Below are 15,169 nucleotides of genomic sequence, written 5' to 3' on the forward strand. Positions count from 1 at the left end.
AGGAACTTTCAAATAATTTTTGTCCGTAATGTGTGTTTCGGAAACCATCATAACGTCAATATTTTGTTCAATTACGAACAGTTTTAGTTCCCTGGCGTGTTGTTGGAGCCCATTGGCATTCCAGACGGCGATTTTGTAGCTATTGGTTTCAGGCATTAGGCAAGTTTGCTTACGACGGTTGTGAGTAGACCAAGCATCGTACTCATTTGATCCATTAGTTTGGCCATCATATTTTCTAGTCTTGAGATGTTGCTAGTTTCAGTAGGTTGAGATATTGTCTCTCGTTTTAGTGCTGAACCATTTTCAACTATTTGGGCATAAGTTATGTCTGGTTGACTTATTCTGGTTGGTAGTGGTAGATTGGTAGTAGTGGATTGTTTTTGTTGATGCCTTTTTTCCCTTAAGGCAGGATAGAGTTTCTGCTGTAGTTGCTTGTGAACTGCGCAACCCTTGTAGTTCGCTGGATGATTTCCATTACAGTTAACACATTTTACTTTTTCATCGCGAACTTTACGAGTACAATCTCCTGTCTTATGTTCTCCTGCACATTTTACGCATCTATATGATTTGCGACAGTAAGTCTTTGTGTGCCCGTGCGCTTGACACCTTGTGCATTGTGGTATAAATCTTTTTATATGTGGTGGTTCGCATTTAATAATATTATTTTCCAATTTGGTGATTTCATACACCGCTTTATTATTTCCATTAGGTTTTATATCTATATAAAACATAGGCAGAGGTTTTTTTGTCGTGTGATGTCGTATATTGTGAATATTTACGACCTCGTGACGTTTTTCAGCTAGTGCTACCTTGATGGTGTTAAAGTCCGTCCCGTGATGTAATCCTTTTAATACGAATTTAAATGTTCTCTCGGATTTTGGCCTGAATGTATGGTATTGGGTGTTTCTTTCATCTAATTCTTTTACAAGAACTTTAAAGTGATCCGCTTCGAACAATTGGATTTTAATTGTTTCATAGCTCACTGTTTTAATTGTGTAGTTCGTAGTAATGGTTTTCAATAGGTCATGGATGTTTTTTATTATTCCTACCTTATAGACTGTTATTGGTGGTGGTTTTGGAACAACTTTTTCAGGGCTTGGTTGTATGTTCTCTTCAATTTCTTCCGACAGGTTGCTAAAACTGTTTTTTGTCTCTATCGGTTTCTGTAACCAATAGTCACTGATTCTTGTTTGTTTCCTCGCGATTTCTTCTTCTGAACTTCTCAATCGTTTTTTGTTAATGACTGTAGTCCATTCTGATGGTGGAGTTTGCGTTATTGCTGTTTGTTCTAATCTTATATCAAAGTGTGCTGGTGATTTGATTGAATCGCTATGGTTTGCCATTTTTTAATTTTTAATATTTTATTTAATTTACTTCCAGAAGATAAAAAAATAAAATAAATACATTGTTTATTTCACGCACTTCATTTTTCACTTACGTTATTTTAGCACTAGTTTTTGACAAAAATACCATAAATGAATTTCAAAAGGACTGTTGTAAAATAAGATGAAATAATTTTAAAACACTAATAAAAATGAGATGCAGTCCTTTTGTCTGGTCACGTAAACATGTATTCACTACACTTTAGGTCCACTGAGAGACGGATATCCGCATCTGTTGTGCGTTTTTAACACTCACTTAAATAACCGTAATAAAATACTGTTTTTTTTTAAAGAAAGGTATCTTTTTATAGCTTGGACCGTATTGAAAATACGTCTTCACCCTACGAAGGTTGGAACTGAACTGCTAAGAAATTAAAAGTGAATTGAAGCAATTAAAACTCAAGGGTTTTACGTGAAAAAAATCAATAATTTTGTTATAATATAATGCTAAATCGATGGAAATCTACGCGAAAACATCAAACAAAACACATTCACCAAACATTGTTTCTTTTGAACGTTGTTTGTACCGATCGATTCGACATGATTTCATTAACACATTGTAGCGACCTTGAGGCATGTCGAATTTTACATCGTGGTATAATGGTCTACAAAATACCCAGAAATATAATCCCAGATGTTGAACACGGGCGGGGTGCCAGCAGCGCCAACTGGAACCCGATAACGAATAGCTGGCAACCCCGAGACGTTTATCTGGGATATTATTGAAGGGTATTTCCATTCGTTCAGTACTCGACCATCGTTTGGTTTAGACGTGCCACCATCGACTGCCCAAGCCTCTTCACCAGATAACACCGCTGCCATCCGTTTTATCATTTGTATTTTTACATTTTTATATTACTTCAATAAATAACGGTCATATAATGTAAACACCACTTTTTCATTTCGTTTTACCTCCATTCAACGAGCCATATCAATTTACCCTAAAACATCATCAAAAAAAAGTCACGGAAATATATTTCCAAATTATTAATATTGAATAATCTGAATTTTTACTCACTTAGATGGGGAACTTTTCAGTAAAGGATTTCAGTTTATAAAAAAGGCAGGAAAAAACTAACTGAGACTCTATAAATTACATATTCCCCCAAACGAAAGGGATTTTTTTATTATATTTGCGATAGCCTGACACGCGAACAATCTAATTTCGCTAAAGCATGTTTTGAATGGATCTAACTACACTTCCTCCACTTCTTATCTAGAAGACAAGAAAACATTTTCGTTAGCCGGATAAACAACACGATCAATTTGCGCACTTCCCATCGTGCGACGATCCTTTTTTCACTACGACGATGCCCCCTTTATTTCTTACTCGACTTGATTACTTCTTATCAGATTCTGATAAAGCCGAAAAGAGCAAAACAATGAAAGCTGTCTTTGTTTATCACCGTTTTTTTTGCCCGCAGCTCAAGATAAATTTAAAATAGATAACTCTAAGTAGTATGGTTTTAAATAGTATATCTGTTGATTACAGGCTGTGTATATTGCATGTATTAAATTCATTGTTCATGTTCATTCATCATATATTAATTAATTTATTAATAGGCTTAACGAAAATTTTGCCTCCCTTTTTGAACAAAACGGAAGCACATGGAGGCTTGAAATTTGGCACTGTTAAAGCTTATATCGAGGAAGAATTTTTAGGTTTAATATTTTTACTAATATGCGTTACATTCCAATAAAACGAAAACCGCCCAAATCAAGCACCCTGGTACAGATGTCACATCAGGGACAGGGAATAAAGTTTAATTTCTTAAGTTTATAAAATAAAATAAAGGAGAGTATTCGTTAAAATTAAGTGAATCTTTGTTTGTTAAATTATATTAAAACTGAAATAGAGTTATTAAAATATTATTAGAAGAAATTAGATAAATTTAAACGGCCTTGTGTTACTTTCGGTTACTCCAGATTTGTTTAAATTATTAAAGAGTTATAGCAAGTTTGGATAAAAAACGATTAAGAATAGTAGGTCATGTAAAGTTATATTATACATCTATTGCAGAGAAAACAAATTAACATGACCGCTTTATGGGAAAGTATATACAGCTGTGAAAAAAAACTCTTTGATTGAAAAGTGAAATAAATTAGCAAAGAACAATGCAATCTAGGTAAAGAATTTAAGGTAAATAAATTATTCTTTTAATCATCCTGGTGTATTTATTCTTTTGTAATATATGTTAGGAAATATGAATAAAATGTAAGGGCTATATCAACACATAACTGATATAATGAAAATATGCAGGATTTAAAATGAAACTAATATTAATTTACTCATTGTAAATAAATTCTTTTAATGTACATTTCTAAAAAGTAAAAAATAAATTACCCAATTATTTTCTTTATTATTTAATATACATGCTGAAATTAAACATTAATTTCAAAATTGGTTTACTCATATATTCTTTGTTTTAATATAGAAACATGTACTACTTCAATTATTATTCAAAACTTATAATGTTTATAACATAAAAGTATGACCATGTATACTTATAACAAAAGCTCATGTTTACTGATATTTGATGCTCTGAAATTGTTGCAGTTCTGAAAATTATCTCTCTGATAATACTGTGCGTAGTAGTAGTAGTTATTAATAATAAATTTTGTTATTTGTTAATTATTAAAAGTTAATGGAAATTAGATTTAATTAAATGTAATTTAAGAAGTATTAGAGAGTGTTAGTTCTTGAGATAGTTTGCATACATTTTAATGTTTTAATATACGGATATTTATTATTTTAGTTAATGTCAAATATCAAATACATTTACGATCTTATATTGAAAATATTGTGGAAACAAAATTTTAGTAATATAACATTTTGAGTTAGCTCTTTTGCTCTGTTATTATTATATTAGGAAATGTCTATTTGTTGTGTGTATTAATTTTTTTCTTTCGAAAACTCACTACTATTTCGTAGAAGGAATTTACATCGAAACAGAAAATATAGTTTGATATATCTATTTTGTTTTTATTCAAGATGGTAAGTCGTGGCCTTTAATACCCTGATACCGCATAGTACAACCTAGAGTTGTCTAGCTTGGAATCTAGGGTGGGTGTATTTGTAGTTGCTTGAAGTGTTGTAACGATCACTACATGGTGGAGCTCCATCTATTCGTATTGTTCGCATCTACTTAGCAATATTAAGTTCAGATCTAAGATTTCAGACACAAACTTTGGCCTATGATGAATGTTTTGCCACTAATACACTCCTTATAAGTTTAAAACATAGTATAGGTTTCACACATGGTGTCGACAGTTTTAAAATCCAAATTGAAGAGTATGAGCTAATTTTTTCCAATAACAATTTTAAGGAGTTCCAGGCATCACTTCACACTTTAACATAATAAGCAATATAACTTAATAAAATTATAATTCCTTAAAATGCAGCAATGAATTGAATTCTAGCTGCGGCATAAGAATATCATCCTTTATTCCTAAAAATAGCTTATACAGTACAATTTGATATGTTTTTCATCGAGACAAATATTTTTAAAGATATTCAAAAAGATCTAAAGTAAGTAGCTATTGTTATAACAATTAGGATTGGGATTACCACTCAACCTTAACAACCATGATTTAGCAAAATTTATCAGAAAATGATTTTCCCCTTTTTCGGTATTTTCCGAATTTCTTTGAAGACTTGAGGAACAATGGTAGTATGTCAGTCACAATATGACATTACTATAATTCCACTTCCACTACGTAACTGGTAATGCCAAAGAATCCTGTAGCCCTTTACTTTGATGTGCTTCTTCAATAACCATTTTTGTTGGGTCGGATTATCTCGGAAGGCCCCTATAGTTGATTGCTATTTGGATTTGAGCTTATATCAATACATATGTGACTCATTACCTCTGTTGTACAGCGATTTTTATGCTTCTCGATGCTTTTGCTAAAAAATTAAGTTCATCAATGAAAATTTCGACAAATAAAAATTTAAGGTAAATGATGTGGCTCGGTAAATGGATATAAAACGAAATGAAATAGTGATGTTTACATTATGTGACCGTTATTTATTGACGATATAAAATAAAATCTGAAAAATACAAGTGATAAAAGAATCGGCGCTGGGTTTACCTGTAGACGAGACTTGGACAGTCGATAGTGGCACGTCTAAACTGAACGGTGGTCAGATAATGAATGGTCGAATGTACCCTTCAATAATCTTCCAGATAAACGTAAAATTCTACATGCTTCAAGGTCGCTACAAAATCATAAAAATATTTAGAAATTAATTCAATATTATATTGTAAAACAAGTCGCTCTCATATTACAAAATGTTCCGAGGAATAGCGCTAATTTTGTTAGGAGGTTCCTAACAAAATGCATGTATCATCTGAAGTGGATCCACTAAATATACAAGATACATCTGAATAGTGATATACATGTAGTTCAGGTCAAGTTCAGGTTGGACTTTTAGTTCTATTAATTGATTCCATGCAAAAATTCCCTCATAACATTTCACATCAACGTAGGTAGTTTAGCGAAATTGCGTGGTTTTTGTGATCTTTACTTTGATATGATAGAAGAATACATAAAGAAGGCTCACACCAAGTGTCAAGCAAATCAATCTAAAAAAACTTGAGATATCATGTCCGTGTCACTAAAACAGCTACACCTCCGAAAATAATTTAAATTTTCAAAATTTATTATTTAAATTTACTTTCTTTAAGGGTTAAGCTTAGAAAATAGGAATAAAATCCAAACCCAATACCCCCTTATGTCGTATCTTCATACATCTCTGTTCGCTTTTATTAATTTCTGTAGACACATAATCGATATATGAATTCGAAAATAATATTTCGACCGACCTGACAATGCGATGAGTTAGTTGCCGCATCAACACTGAGTTTTAGTTCAGTTTGGCTTTGATATACAAGGAAATTCTAATCTAAATAAAATACTTGAACAAAAATGTTATCAAATATAATTTATTTTAACTTTATAGTGTCTCTGAATACAAACTACAGTTAATAATACATCCACAATAATTTATAGGCAAGAGTTAGAACCTCCTAACACTATTGCATTAAATAATTTTGCATATGTCTGAGAAACGGACGGCGGCCGGTTATCAGAAGTACCCAAATTATTCAAAATATTAGTTATTATCACTATAGATTAAAACCGATAAACGTTGTTTTAGGGCTTTGATTATTTAATACATTATAAATCGTTCCGTAATATATGATATCATTTCATTTGAACTTGCCGAAAAGAATAGTTAGTCAGGGTCAAAAATTGATTGCGATTTTAATAAAATATGTCGAAAAGGGAACGAGATAATGGAGGCTCCCTTTTGCCTATAATTTCCTTTGGAGGGGTAATTATTTATGATATTAAATAAAATAAATCCATAAAATTTTATTGAAATTGTTTTTAGCGGGTTGCTGTCGCGCTAAATGTTATTATGGGTACTGAGAATAACGTCGCTTACAAAATGAAGAATAACACGTTAGATTCACCCAAGAAAACCCGTTTACATACAAAGTGGGTGACGAATCTTGACCATCTTGATATTGGCTCTATTCGAGACGAAATATACGAAATGTATAAGAACAGTAAGTACACAAACTATTTTATCGACATAAACATAATTTAATAAAATTATTTTAGAGAAAATTGTCTGCCTGGAAATTATACATAAAAGAGTTAGGGACATGCAGATTTTTACGGATGTAATGTGTTTGGATAAACACGGTAAGACATACGGAGGAAGTAATTGAAAAATAGTAAAATCGTGAACATGTTTTAGATAGATCAGAAATTAACAGTTTAGTGATTGAATTGGCCAGTGAGTCGGAAAGTGAGAGTGACTAAAGGAAGCTTTCAGGATATGTGATATTGCTGCGCAATGTTGGAAATTCCTGAGACAGAGTGATGAGAGTGGAAACAACCAAAGGTATACACATAATTAATTAAACATAACTGTAAAAAATGGTATTGTAGATCGTGAAAGATTTGTGTGCACATATATGATTGTAATTGTTCAAAATTAAACATGAGCATTAGATTAGAATGTATGAGGAGAGAATGAACACTAACTGTTTTGTAGATATGGTATATGCATTAGACAGAATTCAGTGATTAATTTTATGAAGAATGGTGTACACAGATAGTTCCTGAAGAAATAAAATATAAAATTATACCAAGATGAATTTACAAGTAAACACACCATCGATGGAACTAAACGTAAAAAGGTAAATATGCTCTCGAATGAAAGTAAAATACGTTTCTCAGATACCTAATTGTTAATTAGGTAGATTAGGCCTCCAGGGGCATACCACTACATAATAAAATGCGCCTAGAAACTCTACCTCGTGGGTGGTGTGGAAAAGAGATTAATGTAAACAAATGGTTCTTCAACAAACTATTATACCTGTGTTCTTAACTGTAGTTTTAAGTCCTTCGAATACTATTTTGAATACATTAGATGTACTATAATGTTAAAATAAATTATTTTTGATAACATTTTTATTCAATTATTTTATTTAGATTAGAATTTTCTTATAAATGTCAAAGCCAAACTGAATTAAAACTCTGTGTTGATGCGGCAACATTCGAATGTCTCGACGTGACAAATATCCATGACGCATTATTAAAAAACTTTGAATAGGCTATAGAGGGTAGATCTTTCCAAAGTCTGATTGATATACATTTCTGCAATGAAAATTGTTAGGATATTTTGTCCATTTCTTTCTCGCTTTAAAGTAATTTAATTTTAAATAGCTTCTAAATCGTGACAAGTTATGATAATAAAATAAGAGTATTTGTGGCATCACCACCAACAGCCGCATGTGAGTTTATTAGGGCATCCGATGGACCGTATTACCAATATTGGCGGCATTATTCAAATAAGTCGGCTTCTGTAGATAAAAATAATTAAAACTTATAATTATATAAAATTATACGATTATATAAAAAGTACAATCACAGATAATCTTAAAATAATTAAATGGTTTATCTTCATTTAGTGTAGCTTGCAAAATTTATTATTCATACTATTATTACGAGAAGATTTACCGGAATGTGGAACCTCCCCCCTATACAAAACGTGAAAGTAATATAAAATCTTCATTTTATAAAAACATAATATATGTTAGTATGCAAAGTATGACCAGGCAAATGCTTTTAAAGGTAGACCGAGACATAAAGAAACAAAAATAAAACAGGCCCACAGACGAAAAAAAAACATGTATTTTTGCTCTGTTGGAACCTGTAAATTTAAATGGAAATTCGTGTAAACAATGTATAAGGCATTAAGTAGTGAGCAAACTTACGAGATTGAAACGAGATAGTTTGTGGTTTATAGCGGTGTATACTCTTTTTTCTTCCGGGTGGTATGTTGACAAAAGTAGTGAGTGTTTTATTTATTGATGGTTTAAATCTATTTTAGGCGAATTAAATAGATAAAATAAATTGTGTAAATAAACGTATGCTGTATAATTTTAATCAAAAAACTATACATTATAAATGAAATAAGACATTCGTCTAAAATTTTATTTATCTTAAGGATGTTATGCATCCCAATATAATAGAATATTGGAAATAAGAAGCTTACAAATTGGCATTCATTTGTTTGGATGTCTTGAGGGCACTTGTGCGACACAAACTAAAATAACTTCTTCACGAATCAGTCAGGCATATACATTACGCTCATTTTCGGATGTGTTTCGACCTGAGACCTGCCAAATAATTGTATTTAAAATATTATTCCTTGTTTATTGCTTTTTTCCTTTCCTTTACGTATTGTTTTACGTGTTTAGTATAAGTTATTGAAAAGCACGTGATTGTCGTTTTATTTCTTATAAAAAAGTAAAGAAAAACATGCTTAATTATATGAATGCTCGAACGATTGAAGCGGATAATATTTTCAGTTTACATATCATACCGATTTTGCACTAATATTGGCAAAAATTGCGACATTCAATTCTTAGAATATACCAGCTTAAAAAGTCAAGCATACATCGGTGATCTCAAGCAAATGCGGTTGTATTGCATATTTAACATCAAGAAGATCATATAAGTTTCTGTTGTCAATCGTTATTTATGCTTCTTTTAATTGTAAAAAACTAAAATGCTAAAAGTTATACCGATATGGATAAAAACATATGGATAAAATAAAATTTCGCTCTAATGGAAATTATAGCACTCGAAATAATAATGCCATAGGCCAATAGCAAGTTTTAGATATAATGATCTAAAGGCACTTTAGTTGGTAAACGAGATCGGGAAATATAACCAATGAGGGTAAATCAATACAAATTACTAACCGACTTCGAAAAAGGTTCGGTTCTATGCTCGGCTGTTTATATATTTTTTTAATGTATGTTCGCCGATTTGCCGTCATTTGTAGGCCGATTTTCAAAATACTTTCCCTATTCGAAAGATTGTACTTCCGAGGTAACCCCATTGAAACTAAATCAGGATCTCTTTGGGGGAAGGGGGGGGGGTTGAAATCCAGGGAAATGCTCAAATTTCAAATGCACATGCAATATTTTCACATATTTTTTATTTATAATAATCAGATATTTGTATATAATGTTATTGCCGAGCTGATGCGACGGAAAATCGGAAGTCGTCCAACACAAGAGCCTTTCAATTTGCTTTTTAAGCACAACCTATAGCATATATGACGTCGTAGAAATATTGTATACAACTATTTCTATGGTGTAATGGTTAAAGCGTTTAGCTGCCAAGCGGAGGTCGCTATTTCCGGCGTGGACAATAACTTTTTGTCTTTGTTTAGTTAGAACATTTATCCTATCACCTAGACTAGGTAGCGGACCCCGGGGCCTGAAGCACTCTTGAATTCCAATCATTGTTTCTTTATTGCCAGCTTGGTGGCGCAGTGATAAAGGCGATATGACGGTCCTCCTACTATTGCAATAGCCGCGGGTTCGAATCCTGGTGGGGCATGGTTGTAAATTTATGTTTGTGATTGAAGAGTGTAAAATGCGATAACGGAAATGATCCCAGTCACGCCAGTAACCAGGCTGGGTAAAGCCGGATGTCTTCTGGGATGATTTCTAAAGTTGGTCACTCGCCAGTCGGTAGGCTTAATGCTGAGGACCGTGGTTTGGATCCCACATTAAACTGTAGGTCCAGTCCAAATAAACCCATAACCCAAACAAAGGAGACTTTAAAATATATTTTAAAAAAATTGTTTATTTATTCCTATTTTTCCTCAGCCCGTATGAGGACCTTTACTTGGCTGACATTATAATATTAAATAAAATTACTGCGTAATTTATTGCGTAAATAAAATATTTTTAACAAAAAACTGACATTTCACATTGAACCGACTTCAAAAAATAAATAACGAACTCACAAGAAACTAAAAAAAATAATCAAACTTAGGATTTTAACACAAAATGAAACATTTTAAAATAAATTATGTACATAATACATGTAATAATCGTTGTAACAACTGAATAAAAATAAACATTGCCGACTTGATAGCGCAGTGGTAAAGGTGATGGAACGGTTATCCTACTGTTGCGATAGCCGCGGGTTCGAATCCTGCTGGACATGGTCGTAAATTTGTGTTTGTGATTTTTTAAATTTTGTGAATGTTCTAGGCAAGAGTGTAAAATCCGACAAGGAAAATGATCCCCGTCACGCCAGTAACCAGGCTCGGTAAAACCGGATTTTTCTGGGAAAATCTCCAAGGTGGTCATCAGTCAGTAGATTTAATGCTGAGGATCATGTTTCGAAGCCGTTAACTATGGTTTCAGTCCAGATAAACGCTAGTTGGTAAAATGAAGACCCTAAAATATTTTAATAAAATAAACTAAATAAATATGAAATATCTTTTGAGGCATTTTATATTTACGAAAAAGCTCTCAAAGCTCCTCCGATTTGGTTTTAATCCTACTAGTTTACTCAAAACGATTCTTTTATTTATCAAATAGGCAGAAGTCAGAAAAAACTAAACAAAGGAGGCAAATAAGGTGGTTGTAGAATATGAATTTATTTTTTTATGAAAGGATAGCTGAAGTAATAAAAATTTTTAAAAATAATAAAAAATGTTAGTAAAAATAGAACTACTCCAAAGATGTATATATAGTTTACAAATGAGAAACCGAACTACTGCCATCCGATTACTTTGAACTGCGAGCTTTTGTTCAAATTCCAGTTCTATGTAAGATTATAACAATTTCAGGCCCATTTTTATGGCCTTGTCTTGCGAGAGCAAATGCGATACTTTTAATTGACTGACATTGAAGAACTATTGACAACCCAATATCGACTTGTTTTCTTTTGTTGATAGTTAATCTGAAACTGGTGAATTGACTCAAAAGAGAACAGCCCTACAATATACCTGGAATTCTACCGACTGCACCAGTTATAAAATGTGAAATGATAAAAACAATAAATTATATTATACTTATTTTATTATTTTATGCTTATCTTAAATTAATTTATTTCTTATTAAATCTTTTTAGATATTTTTTTTATAATCAGTTTATTTTTAAAAAGAACAGAAATATATTATTCACACTTAAACAACTGCAATTTGACTTGTCTATTATATATACGTTTTTTTGACAAATTATCAAGGGGAAATCCGAAAAGTTTAAAAGCAAAAAGGATAATTTTTATTTAGGTATTTAATTTTTGAAGATTAATATCAAGAAAACTGTTTTATTTACATATGTCGTCTGCAAGTCTCATTCAAAATATGTTTGCACGTTTACACACATTTTTTCTCCGCCTAAAGTAAATATCCTTAATCGAACCGCGCCCTAATCTGTCTTTTCCATAATCTGGGATTATCTTACAAACCGGCCTACTCATATTCCGAATTCGCCCTCCCTCATCCCTGTCTCGGCTAGTTTACATTCCCGAGGGACATCCGACAGTTAGACGAGCTTAAATTTTTTCCCTCCGATCACATAAAGCGTGACGTCTTCCTTATACATGTCGAATAAGTAGACGTCTAAAAACAGACAGCAAGAAATTTCGACTTCTCTTAAATTGAATCTTTTTCTCACTGGCCATGCGTAAATGTAAATATGAATATATATATATATATGTATATATATATATATATATATATATATATATATATATATATTAAAAATAAAAAAAAAAGTATGTTTAGATTACTACTAAAAGGCATATTTATACACTAACCTAGGTTATGTTTGGTCAGCGCATGTAGAACCTAGATTCAAAGACTTTTACCATATCTTGAATTACTTCTAAAATACATATCCGGCTTTGGAGAAAAGTATCTACTTTTCAAGCAATACGCTAATGTTGGCGTCGTAAGCCTTCAAATAATGTTCACCAAATCTAACCTCGGACGGACAAAGTTACTCTCTTGTTTTTAGATCGCTGTTGTTGGATTTTTTTCTGATTTTTTTTTCTGATTCTGATCTGATCGCTCTTTCGGCTAAAAAGTCGATTTTGTCACTGACGTATGTGAGTAAATCTTTTACTATGCACTTGATGGGTATGTTCTAACTATTTTAATATGCTTATCTAGATTTATTCATCTATTGCTTGATTTCTAATATTTTCTTGCAAAGAAACCACTGCGCTTGAAACACTTGAAAAGAGAGACAGAAATCCTTTGAGTGACTGATTTGAACGATCTTACAGATGTCAGACTGTAGCATTATCCAAGTTTTAGTGTAGAGATATTGGTTTGTCCATAACTTGGTTTGGAAATCTCTTGAATTAGGTTCTTGTCATTTCCTTTCCAGTCATATCACCTTTACGCTCCATAGAAAGACCTGTCTATCAGTCTGTATCAATAATTCTCAACTTTCGCAAGCGAAGGATGTTAAATATCTTGGTATACACTTAGAGTGGCGCCTAACTTGGGAGAAGAATATGTTAAAAATTAAAAATTTTAATTTTTTTATGTTTAGATTACTACTAAAATGCATATTTATACACTAAACTAGGTTATGTTTGATCAACGCATGTAGAACCTAACTTCGAAGACTTTTACCATTTTTTAAATTATATAAACGTTACTTGGATTACTCCTAAAACGTTTTAAGCTCTTTTTGGGTCTGAAATTCAGCATTCATCCCATTGGACTTACAATTCTCGATCCTCAATCTTTAGAAGCTCTTCATCGTTTCTATGAATTTTCTAATATGCACAAAAATCTAAATCATTGCTTCTAAAATATTTTTGCTAATATTTAAATATTTATAAAAAAATTTTAAAAATAATTTTCATGACATATATATATATATATATATATATATGTATATATATATATATATATGTATATATATATATATATATATATATATATATATATATGTATATATATATATATATGTATATATACCGTATATATATACATATATATATATATGTATATATATATATATATATATATATATATATATATATATATATATATATATATATATATATATATATATATATATATACATATACATCATGAAAAAGAATATGACTTCAAAGTGAAAAAGAAAATCTGTAAAATTTAAGTTACGTTCCTAATAATTACGTATAACATAACATTAGACATTAGACAAGAAAAACGCGCCATAAATGTGGAAACACTGAATTTCAGTTTAACGCTCTTACACCATATCCATAAATACTAAATCATTATTATGGTCCAATATTTCAGCTGCGGACCATTATGTTCGGCAGAACAGTCATCAATTTCCTATAGATGTTATTAACGCTATTCTCCACATTAACGTTAAAATCCTTCGGCCTCAATGCCGTAATATCGATAACGGGCATAATTAAAATATATGCATTGGCATATTACATGGCAATTGACCCTTTCGCCAACGTATTGCTATTTGGCAATGTTGCTCGTTATCGGTTTGTATTTGGAGTAAAACTGCATGTGTTTCACAGACCGAATAAATGATGTTCCCTCAGTAAATTACCGCGCATAAATAGTAACTATAGTCAATTCAAAATAGCAGTGACACGAGTATCAATATGTGTCTGTCTAAAGTTGTAAATTCGTTTTACAGTCAGACAATATTATCCTTGCCATTTTATTCTATAAAAGATGTGTTAGAATGCTGTTAGAGAAGTTCGAGCATGTAACGGAATGAGCCTGCAAAAGTTGTCCGTTTGCCAAATGCCTGAAAATTCTTCCAAATATTATAGTTAGGGGTTATAAACCGGCGAACATTGTTTTAGCTCTTTGTTTTAATAAATTTGAAATCGCCGCGGTTTTTATGGAAAGTATTTTTTGCGCCTTGCAGCTGAACTGTATATTAGGACGGACGCAGTCTCTAACATGTCTCGAATAATAAAAAACAATATAACCTTAAATTCGAAAGAAATTAAACGTGTTCATGCGAAACAGTTTTTTCAATCGAAACTTAATTTAATACAATTATTTCAGAGAAAATTGTTAGTCTGGAAAGTATCCATAAAAATCAAAAAGATATACGGCTATTTGAGAGATGTAGAACATCCATTAATACATTGTTGGATAATACAGGGTTTAAGTGGTTTAAAGATAACCCACGAAGGGGTTTAATGGAGCTTTCAGAGATTGCTTTTAAAATATATTTTTAAAAACATATAACAAAATTAAGGAAGAAATATATGAATTTATATATTTAAATGAGACATGAATATTTCACAATGGTACATTGGGTTACTCATGGCAAGATAATAATAAATACTTTAAAGACAACGAAAGCTGATGGAAAAAGGTAAATGTTGGAGTAACTATCGATTAGGTTTTGTTAGTCATAACATTTATTCATTGCAGACATAAAGTTCTACATGCTGTTATATGG

General features: G+C 31.5%; 1 protein-coding gene and 1 long non-coding RNA gene across 2 annotated transcripts in view; one reads left to right on the plus strand and one right to left on the minus strand.

The window, feature by feature from the left end:
* Shaw (Shaker cognate w) overlaps window positions 1-15,169 on the minus strand; it is a 455,944-nt gene that overhangs the window by 144,190 nt on the left and 296,585 nt on the right. The gene's annotated exons all lie outside the window — the stretch shown is intronic.
* On the plus strand, window positions 7,118-7,788 carry LOC143193756 (uncharacterized). The gene is made up of 3 exons (XR_013005093.1): window positions 7,118-7,299; window positions 7,453-7,597; window positions 7,657-7,788. It is a non-coding gene; the product is annotated as an uncharacterized LOC143193756 (long non-coding RNA).

The sequence above is a fragment of the Rhynchophorus ferrugineus genome, unplaced genomic scaffold (genome assembly GCF_030347505.1).
Source record: "Rhynchophorus ferrugineus isolate W39M unplaced genomic scaffold, kcgeb_rfMv2 rfM1, whole genome shotgun sequence".
Lineage (NCBI taxonomy): Eukaryota > Metazoa > Arthropoda > Insecta > Coleoptera > Curculionidae > Rhynchophorus > Rhynchophorus ferrugineus.